Below are 11,324 nucleotides of genomic sequence, written 5' to 3'. Positions count from 1 at the left end.
TAACTGACTATTCTAGTGATATTCATCCAAATACTGGCTCTAATATTTATTTTTTTATTTCTTCTGCATGAAATTTTTATTGAATATGTTTTGTAGTTTTTATTTTATAGTTATGAATTCTTTTAGTTTCTGCTTATCATGTAAAATTTAATGGTTGGAACCCATATCTTTCAGGAATTGGCATATATTTATTCCAAACTCTCCTGGCTTTGAGGTCAGATCTGAGGAATTCATAGCAATTCTAATTGGCTTACCTTGAAATGTGGCCTGCTCTTTTACTCTTGTGTGGCTTTTAGATTCTATCCTTGTATAGTAGTTAAGCATTTTAATTATAATGTATCTTGAAGATAATCTTTTTTGATCTTATTTATTTGGGATTCTACATGCTTTTTATTTTTAAATTTTTGTCTCATTCCTAATGTTTGGAAATTTTTCTGATATTAATTCATTGAAAAAGGTTGTGCACTTTTTAAATTTGTATTTCAATGCCTTCATCTATGCCAATGATTCTTATATTTGGTCTCTTCATGTTATCCCAGATTTCTTGAATACTAAGGTCATTCTCTTAACATCTTTAATATCAATTTTTTTTTCAAGATTATATATTTTGTGTCAGAGGCATGATAATATGACTTCAAAGTGGTCATATTGATGATACTTTCAAGTGAATTTTAATTCAATTTATTGAGCATTCATTTCTAGAATTTCCGTTTGGTTCTTTTTCCAGAATCTCTTTTTATTAAAATGTTCTTTCAACTCCTATATAGTCTCTCTTAGTTCATTATTAAATCTTCATTTAGTTCATTGAACATTTTAATTATCAACTTTATAAATTATTTTTCTGGCATTTCTTCCACTGTTGTGTCAATGGAGTCAGTTGTGCTGTGAGCTATTTGGGGTGGCTTGTTCCTTTGATTTTCCATTTTGCTAGTATTTCTACACACTTTCTGGAATAACTATCTTTTCTAATTTCATATAAAGGACTTTTTTAGTGAGTTGCTGTTTTACAATGTGTCCTGGGTTGGGTAAATATCTTGGTGTCAATATTTTCACTCAGTTTCAACTTGCTACTTCATCCAGTCTCTAACAGCACATTGAGAAAAGACACTAATCCCCAGAAATTGTAGCCACTTCAGAAAACTTCCTTAAATTAACAATCTTAAAAAAATAAAACCTTAGTACCAATATTCTTCAACAATCCACTAATGTATTGTTCTAGGTCAGGTTTTTAAAATAGGTGTTATTTTTCTGGGGTTTCAGTTATTGTGCAGTTTATTCTAAGCTCTGTCACAAGGTGGTCAAACTTGTTAGAGAAGTCTGCATGTAGAGTTTCACTGCAGAATTTCACTCCCCTTTTGGCTGGATAGGTCTGCCACCCTGCTCTTTCTGAGTGTCAGACCATGTGCTGGAGGGAGAAGAGTGGAATGCATCAATTTATCCTCCAGCTTTTTCTGGAGGAGGTGGAGGTGATGACTCAGGGTTCACTATATATGGTCTGATTTAATTGGTCTCAATTCCCCATTTACCAGTGTTGGCCAGGCTCCTAATTTCTGAGCTCAGATAATTTGTTTCAAGTGAGAGTTCTTTGCTTTTTTAGACTCAGTTTTTCTGGCACTGAATTGATGTTTTGATTCACTCTTAAGGAGTTGCTATGAGAGTGTGCCTTCTTCTGAACTACCTCACTTCATTTCCTGATGGAATAGACTACATGGAATTAAAGGATGTTAAGAATATGGTTCATTAAAAGTAAAGAAGTTAGGACATTAAGGCAAAAGGAAGATTGGAATATTCAAAAGGTGAATCTACCACGCGGCCTGCACAATGGTTTCATTAATGAGGTTCTAGGCATAAAGTTAGTTAGAAGAGATCTAAATAAAAACACAGACTCAGTTACCTTATTTCTATTGCTAGGTCCGAGACGGCTCACCTCTCTGGTTCCCTCCTCTAACTGCCCAGCAGGGCAGCGAGGATTACTCAGGGCTAGCAGGAGAGAGAGAGAGAGAGCGAACACGCCTGGAGTAGCCTTTTATTGGGGAACAAGAGATTCAGGGGAGAATTCCATCCAATGAAGGCTGAGGGGGGGCTGCACTCCAAGGTCAGGGTCAGTGATTGGGTCTCCGGGGTCAGTGGTCAGGCACACCCCCACAGGGATGGGCTCTCTCATCAGGAAAGGGTCGGGAAAACTTCGACAGAGCCAAAGTGCCTCAGGCCCTTAACGGGAGTCACCCAATCACGTGTCAGAATGGCTTCCCACAGGTGAAAGAAGAGAAAGTGGAAGTGAGGTAGTGTGTGTGTAGGCCATAATGAAGGAGGAAGTGAGAAAGTAAGAGAACAAGATTTTTTACTATTAGAGGGAAGGAGGTGAGGAGAGTAAATGTAATAAGCAAACAAGCAGAGCAGAACAACACCAATCCCTCCATATCAAACAACAAAACTAAATTTAAAATACTCCAAAATCTAACAAAATCCCCAAAGATCACTACCTCTTAAACAGAATAGAAGCGTAGAAGATTATTAAAAGAAAAAGAAATGATAAAAGAAAAAAAGAAACCCAGAAAAAAAATATATAAACCAATCAATACACATATTTTGAAAAACAATTTAAAAATATTAATAGAAAATAGAGAAATTCTGAATTTAAAATGCTCAAATTTTTCCACTGAGGTAGCCAGTGTTGAGTATTTACATCTTATTATAGATTGTCCTTCTGTCTTCTTGGGCTATGTGCCTCTAAGAGGGAGCCAGGTTGGGCAATATTAAATCCAACCTTTTTTTGTGTGTGTGTGTTTTGCTACTCTTCCTGCTGGAGTGGATTGGAAGTATAACTGGTGGAAATGGCTCTCAGCTTCTCTGCTTGCCAGTACCAGGTGTATGTAACTGGAAGTACCATATATTGAGATATTTTCCCGATGTCTTGGATTGCCACTCTTCCTGGTTGGAAATAGTACAGCGATCTATTGGGGAAGTTCTGGCTTCTGGGGTTGAGTTCTAAATGGAACTCTGAAACTTTATTTAGGTTATGTACTCCAGAGCACTTAAGTCCTTGTACCCCTAGGGCAGAATAGACTTTGACTTCATCTGGGTGTCTGGTTTGCTAGTATTTCTCCAGAGTTCTACTCATAAGTGGGGGTGACAGAACTCTCTAGGTGGCTAGTACAAGGCATATTTGCTGTAGCCTGTGTGCCACCCAAATATGAATTTGAAAGTTTCTATTCATGAATGTAATAATGCCTATCTGGTCAATGTCCCCTTTTCAGCTGGTCACACAGATCTCAAGAGGAAATCAGTTGACTCCTCTTGTCATCAGTGTAATCAGGCCTGCCTGGATAATCTCCCTCATCCTTTCCCACTTGTCAATGGTACCAAAGGGCTCAAAGGAAGAGCAGGATGTACTCTTCTCTGTACCTCTGACTTGAAACCCCTGGATCAACTGTTCTCTCTGTTTTGGGATTGTGATTTGCAAGGTGTTCTTTAGGTCATGCAGTAAGCACTGGCTGAGAAAGAGTGGAAGTATCTGTTATAGACTCTTAGGTTCCTATAATGGATCTTCACCTCAGTTCTTAGAAGTTGAGAAACATGGAGCACATTTTGTGTGTCAAACTTGTCTGCTGTGTTTCTCTTTCTTTGTCTTGCACCAGGTTTTATGGTAACACAGCACCACTGTCCCAGCCAAGCTTGGATTTATTTTCTTATATTCTCTGTTCACTACACCAGAATCTCTGGGATTCTTCATGTCTCTAACAGACAAATAATGACTTATAATGGTTTTCTTCAGATACCCAGCTTATTATGAAGCTGTATTTCTGTTGTTCAAATTCCAAACAGTAGAGCAAATGGGAATTGCCTCTTCTACTCTGCCATCCTGACACTTCCTCATAATAATTTCTAATACTCCTTTGTATTTCTGTGGTGTCTGTTGTCTTGTCTCCCTTTTGTCTCATTTTATTTATATGAGTCTCCTCTCTTTTTCTTAGTCTAGCTAAGGGTCTGTCAATTTTATCTTCAAAAAATCAGTCAACATCTCTGTTTTTTTGCTAGAGTATCACGTTATTTTTATTGTTCTCTTGAATCTCAAGTTTTTAAAAACTGTTTTAAATTCTCCATCTGAGAGTTTTCCCATATTGGTAACTATTGGGTCACTTTCTGGTGCCTTATTTTGTCTATTAGGCGAGGTCATTGTTCTCTGAAAGGTTGTGTTTTTGTTTTTATACTGGAGATTGACCCCAGGGTTCCTTTTACCATTGACCTACATCCAATCCCTTTATATTTCTTTATTTTGAGGCAGGGTCTAAGTTGCCAAGGCTTACCTTGAACTTGTGATCCTCCTGCATCAACCTCCTGAGTAGCCTGGCTTACAGGTGTGTACAACCATGCTTGGTTCTCTAAATGTTCTTGATGCTCATTGGTATGCAACTTTTGTACATTAAAGGATTAGGTATGTATCCCAGTTTTTGCAATTTGGCTCTTTAGGTACATGAATTTCCAGAAATTCTAAGCAGGCTGCTTATTTTATCTGAGCCTGTAGTTATTGCTACTACTTCAGCACTAGGTGGTGCCAGAAGTCCAGGTTTGCCATGTATATGCTATTGGAGTGTTGTCACCATTCAAGTGCTAGAGGGTGATCCAAGTCCAGGTTTGTCACATATCAAGTTGGTGTGTTGTTAAGAATAAACTGAGGTAGAACCTAAAAAGGGTAGCCCACCCACACAGGCTTCTCCCTGGGAACAGGGCAGCCCCAAATACCTTGTCCAGTCACAAAGTGGCCAGAATCACAGTGAAGGGAACAGCACCAGGCTGTATTGCCACACCTGTAACTACCCATGCTGCAACACTATCATGACAAGTGCCAATAGCCCCCAAGTTCAGTACAGTCCTGGTTAGGACCAAGACCCCTGCTATGATGGTCTGTCTATTCCAGTAGACTGAGGCCACGTATCTCTATCTAGCACCAGTTATGTTCCAGTGATTTCATCCATGGACACTGGCCTGGGGATGGGTACTGTTAAGACCTTCACAGGGTTAAGTTTGACTAGCTTGGCACTGAGTTACAAGGCAAAATCCTGTGCTTACTATTTCTCAGTCTATCCTCAGTGAATGAGGTCTTGCTCCATGTTATGCTGCCTGAGATGGGAGTAATGTTGGTAAATACACCTAGGCTACACTGATCTGGATCACATCTGAGTCTCATATTTACAAGAACCTGCTCAATACATAGGGTGCACACCAGCTCATGCTCCAACTGGTGGTGCTGCAGGCCAAAATATGAGTTTGACCCATCAGGACTCAAGTCTCTCCCTGGTGCCAGAGCAGGTCTAGAGGCTCTGTTTTTAAGCACTAGAGATGCTGTGCTGCCCAAGATTAAGGGACAAGGGGTGTTGACAGTCCCTTGGCCACCAAGGCTGATGCTAAGCTGTGTTGCATATTAGTCTCATAGCCACAGGGATCTGAATAATCTCAGACAGGGGTCCCCAGGCCCACTAAAAGACTGGCAATGATACCAGTCAAACCTGAATCTGTCCTACAGGTGCAGAAGTCTCCATCTGATGCCAGGGTAGGTCTAGAGATCTGTCTGTGAGCTCTGGTTTCTGCCTGATGTAGGATTTCACTGATGGGAATGGTACTCTGCTGTTTCATTCCATGCTCCTCATAAAGTGGAGTCTTGCTCCCACCTCTGCTGTCTGAGATTGGGGAGAGGTGGTAGCTCCAGTCTCTGAGCTGTCTGGCCAATGCAGTTCCAGTGGCTCAGTACATGGGTACTGGACTGGGGCAGTGTTGTGGGGTTCTACCCAGAACTGGGTTTCACTGTGGTGGGTCTGGCTTTGGATTTCAAGTCTAAGGCCTTCCTTGACTTACTTCCTCTTTCCACCATGTGGGGGGTAGCTACTTCCATGCTTGAAGTAGGGAGAAGGATGATGCCAGAAATTTCCCTTCCTGTCTTCTTTAATGAATCTTTCCTTGTTATTAGACAAAACCAGGCACTATGGCCTCTCACCTGGCTTTCTTAGCTCTTGTGAAGGTTGTTGGAATAGCTGTTCAAATTGGTTTGTCTGTGGGGTGAAGATTGCCAGAGAACCTCACTCAGTGACCACCTTGTCTTGTCCCTCCTCACGCTCTCCTGTCTCCACCAGGTCCCCTGGTGAAATGCTTCTCAAAGAGCAAGGGTCATCTAGCATTTTTTTTAGCAGTTTTCTGACACTAAAGTCATAATTTAAAAAATTATTTCTGCCAAGGGCTGCTTTTCCCCTAATTTGTCTCACTTTAATTTCCTAGATCCTATCTCTTATTTTTTCTCCCTCCAGAGATAATAAAATAGGGTATCCTGGAAGAGACTTAGAGGTGAAGGTTTTTATTTTTTAAACTCTGAGGAGAAACTAAGAAAAATGTTATTTGGAAAATTTTTAAGAAATTTTCTGCCTTATTAGGTACAGAGGGACGAATTTATCTTTGGGGCAAAATGAAATAAAACAAATACTTTAATGGTAGGCTAATGTAGTCATGCAAAAATATTCACCATTGTTCTTCAAGAAAATATAAATACAGTGAAACAAATAAAACTGAGAAATGTTTGTAGGTAATGTAGCCACTGAACTTGAGATCACTTCACTTTCCTATTTATTGCTATATCCTGAGAAGTATCCTGCGTGGAGCAAGTGCTCAACGTGTATCTGTTAACTGATTGGCTGCTGTCATTTAGTAGTTATGCAGGTTCCTTTCTTCTGGTTTGGGTTAGACGCTCATCTTGAACTGTAGTAGGTTGGACCTTCTCTTAGCAAATGGTATATGCTTCTCAAGAGGTATATAACTTAAGTTCTTACAAAATAACAAGTTAAAATATACCAGGGAAAAGCTATTTAGAAACCCCTCTGTAAAATATTTTCAGTGATTATCATAGAAAGAGGGAAATGGACTATGCTTAATTTGTTTGCTTTTGTTTTTTAAAAATAATACCACTTTTTGCAATTAGGAAGGACCACCACCATTGATGTACTTGGCAGTTTCTCCCCTATTTCTCAAAAGTTTTACCTTGTTTTTGTTTCTTACATATGCATTTATTAGAAATGATCTTATCTCACCATAGTGATTTCCTCGAGTTTTCCTACTGAGATTTTGTAGGAGACTTTGTTCTGGTTTCTATAATTTTTGTTTTCTGATGGGATGGGTTCTCCTTCGAGCCCCACCAGACTTTGAGAAGGCGAGGATCTGGAAGGAGACTTGAGTTTTGGTTTGTTCTTTTCTCTAGTTGACCACATGGGTGTAGTAAGAGGGAGAGGGAAAGTGGATAGAAAAGAACTGTAAGTTGGAAAAAATCATGCAGATCTCTAAGGAAGAGAGAACAAGTGTGGGTAAAGCCCCAGCATAGCTTGAGTTACCATGTACATACATGTTTTAAAAAGTCATCTTCATACCTATGTGATATACTGCATTCCCAAGGAAACAAGCTACAGTTAAACATATGGCACCCCAATAAAAAAAAGGAAATCCCACAAGCCAAACATCAATAAAATATTGTTTGATTATAAAGCCAAGTTATGGTTGCCTAAATGTGTTTTTAAATATTATTTTCATAGGTACAGAAGGATCGTCTCCGAACAGCTGTTGATTATGTGGGTTCAATCCCCTGTAGGTCTAATTATACTTCTGGAATTGCTGCAGATATAGATTATAATAGCTTAATGGATCATGGTTCTTGGGCTTCTAAGTTAAGAGTGAATCCAGGTGCTTTGTCCTGTGATATAAAAGGTTTATGCTGTGTCTGTCTCTTAAAATATTCAGCTCATAAAAAATTATCGCTGACAAAAGGTCTAAGAAGGTAGAAGAAAACCATCAGCACGTTTTGAGCTGACAGGTAAATATTGACTGAAACTGACCTGAGAGCTTTGAGATGTCAGATCATGCAGAAAAACTCCTTGCCTCATTTCTGGACAAAGGCCACAGTTTTCATCTTTCTTGATGATAACAAAAGGTTATTGGAAGTCAAGCATCACCTAGCACAGCACACAGAGCTCCTTCTTACCTCTGTAGGAAAGGAGGATAATTCTGTCACCTGCCTGAGGGAATGACCAAAACTCATAAAAATGGGGAAATAGAAAAAAATCAGGAAGTTTACTTTACTGGTTAAATAATGTGCTAAGGAACTGGAGCTGGATGACTAGCCAGAGGTGATTAAAGATAAGGACTAAGGTAAAAAATTTAAGCCAACAATGTGAGAAGTCAGTTTCAAAATGAACCATCCTGTGCTCACTCTGAACACATTTAATTTAACAAAACTTCTTCTCCAAAATATAGCAAATGGTTTCTCTAATGTGTTCTGGAATAGGAATTAATTTTGTGGCTCATGGTAGGTATAATAATAAATAGTTATAATAATCGGGACAGTAACATTTTATAGTAACTTATTTTGTGCTTCTTCTAGAGATTGAGACACAATTCCCTGACTGAATAATGAATTCCAATGATAGTGAACATTATTCAGCCTCAAAGACAAACTCCAGTACACATAACTAATGAAAAATAATAGCTACCATTTATTATATACTTTTTATTCAATGGATACTAAATGTGTAACATGTACTGTCTCACTTAATCCTCATTCACCTATGGGGTATAGTGGCAAGGTCAATTAGCCCTCCTTAAAGGGGCTCGTTGTCTTCCATCTCCCCTGGACTTGCTACTTTGGACCTCACCATTTCTCTTGTAGGCACTGTGGGGCCATCTACCTGGGCCTCTTGTTTTTACTGTATTTGCTGCATCCAAGTTGATTTTCCAGAAGCCAACAAAGATCTTAGCTAGTTTAAAAGTAGGTGCTCACTTAGAATAGGCAACAAACCTGAGCTTCCCCATAGAGTAGAACCAGCTATTGTAGACACCTGGATTCAGGCAAATGAGCAAGACTGAGAGAAAAAGATTCATGGGCAAAAATAGGTCAGTGTCAGAGCGACTTTACCACAAAAGTGACTTCAAAGGCAATTCAGGAGAATTGTTGCAGGCTAGGTTGAAACATGCCTTTTTCAATTAGGAGATAAAGGGAGGCTCTACCAGGATGTCAGCAGACAGAATGTAGGAGTTAAGTGGGTAGAGCCTGAAGGTCTGGGAATCTGAAGATATGGCAGAAGGAAGAGCAAGCTTGTCGTCGATTAGAGAGAAGATATAAATAAAGATGGCACCCCCTTTACTGCCTTTGTTCATAGGTCTTACTTCAATGTCTTAATATCATTTTACCATTGAATTAAAAATAGTTTTACCAACATGATTCCTTAGAAAGACTTATTAGAAAGGCTTCCCTTTGGACAATAAGTTACCTACCTTCCCAGCTTCATTGTGATTCCAGAGCCAACCTAGAGAAAGCTATCTGTGACTGTCCTGAGAACCTGCCCAGATGCTGCCTCACACTGGTGCTGAATGTAAACCCCCATGGCTGAGAATCATGGCCCAGTCCTGGTCCCAACTGGGATGATAAGAAGAAAACAGAAAGGCTGGGCATGTGGCTCAAGCAGTAGCTCGCTCGCCTGGCATGCGTATGGCCCGGGTTCAATCCTCAACACCACATACAAACAAAGATGTTGTGTCTGACAAAAACTAAAAAATAAAGATTAAAATATTCTCTCTCTCTCTCTCTCTCTCTCTCTCTCTCTCTCTTAAAAGAAGGAAACAGAGTTGGAGTCGATACTTGACAGGACGTGTGAGCTAGAAACCATACTGGGATTCATCAGCACTAGGAACCCGTGCCCTGTGAACTCATCCATGCCTGGCCTGGGACTCCCTGTGTTACCTGTGGTAGTTCTCCCACTGTTGTTCAAAAGCATTCTAATATTAGCTCAGTTAAACTGAAGAAGAAGGGATTTCTCTCATTTAGGACACCAGTGAGGAAGTCCAGATGATTCTGGAAGGATCTGTGGTAGTGCTGGGCTATCTTACCTCAGGGACTGGGGAAGGGCTGAAGGAGCTCGGCCTAAGTGAGGCCACAGAAGTGGGTGCTTCTGAGATTCCCATCCACACTTCCAGACTGTGGGTCCTCCAGTATAAATAGGACCTTGATGGTTAGGGTCACAGGACCCCCTTGTTGGGAATCTATTATCTTTCAGGTGCATTTTGTCAAATGTTAGTAGAGGTGAATGTTGGTAGCATCAGTTAGGAAATTTAGGAAACGTAAGACCAAGGGAGACAAAAAATAATAAAAAAGACTCCAGATCAAAACCAGACTGAGAATTGCAGGGTTGAGAGGTCTCAGGGAATTGCCTGGATCTAAACCCATAAGTCTGAGTTCAAAATATCACATTCTCCAGCCTGGGTCTGAGCATCCCTGAGAAGAGGAAAAGAGAGGGCATAACAGAGATATGCAGAGTCAGACCCAGCCAGGTAAAAACCTTGTACTTTAGTAGTTGTGTGGTTTCAAAAGCCCCTTTCCCCCATCTCAATTTTCTCACTGCAAATGAGGATAATAAATTGATACAAAACCAAGAATAATCAAATGAGATAATATAGGTAAAATGTTTAGTGCAGACACTAGTGTCTAGGATCTTCTAATGGAAAACTCATAAATGGAAATGTTGTTTATCTTATATCTAAAAGACTGATTAACATATTAGAAATATGCAATACTTGTTGCTCGAATTTAACTGAATTCTGTTATTTGTTTTCCCCGAGTGAGCATATTCAGTGAGCTTAGTGATGTGGTGGAAATCTGAGCACTTTCAAGATGCATCTCAAGTAATGAGGAGCTGTCGATTGCTCTGTTACCCAGGTTCACTAAAGCCCAGGGAGCCAGCAGGGTTTAATCTGCTTGCTTTCCGCAGACAAATGAAACTCCAGACTGAAAGCAAAGTCCCCTTAGGCACCGTGGCTGGGACCCATTATTGCATTTGTGCTCCCTTCACACACTGTCCTGATGACTCCTGGAAAGGGAACTGTCGATGCCAAGCTTTGTCACATAAGAGTGAGATCACATGGAAGGGCGATCCACACGTGGCTCTGCTTCCCACCTGTTGAGAGCCACAGCCAAAGGGGCCCCAGCAAACTTCCAGCTGCCAGCAAGCTTCAGACTGCCCCAGCAACATCTAGCTGATTGGCTCCTCTGCGGTGATGTTCATTGGGCTGTTTCCCTGCCCTTCAGACTGCCAGCTGATGATTGGCTCACAGCTGCCCCAGCAACATCTAGCTGATTGGCTCCTCCACGGAGCTGCTCATTGGGTGACTTCTTTGGCTCTGCCCACGCAACCCAGCCAATCGGCCTCAAGAGGAGGAGGATTGTGGGAGGAAAAGGCTGGTGTGGGGGAGAGAGGCTTGTGGAAGCCGGTGGTGGCAGTTGGGCTCTGAGGGTTTTTCCC

This window comes from Ictidomys tridecemlineatus, chromosome 9 (assembly GCF_052094955.1).
Source record: "Ictidomys tridecemlineatus isolate mIctTri1 chromosome 9, mIctTri1.hap1, whole genome shotgun sequence".
In the NCBI taxonomy this organism is placed as follows: domain Eukaryota; kingdom Metazoa; phylum Chordata; class Mammalia; order Rodentia; family Sciuridae; genus Ictidomys; species Ictidomys tridecemlineatus.
The sequence above is the reverse complement of the archived record's forward strand: the minus strand, read 5'-3'. Positions refer to the sequence as shown.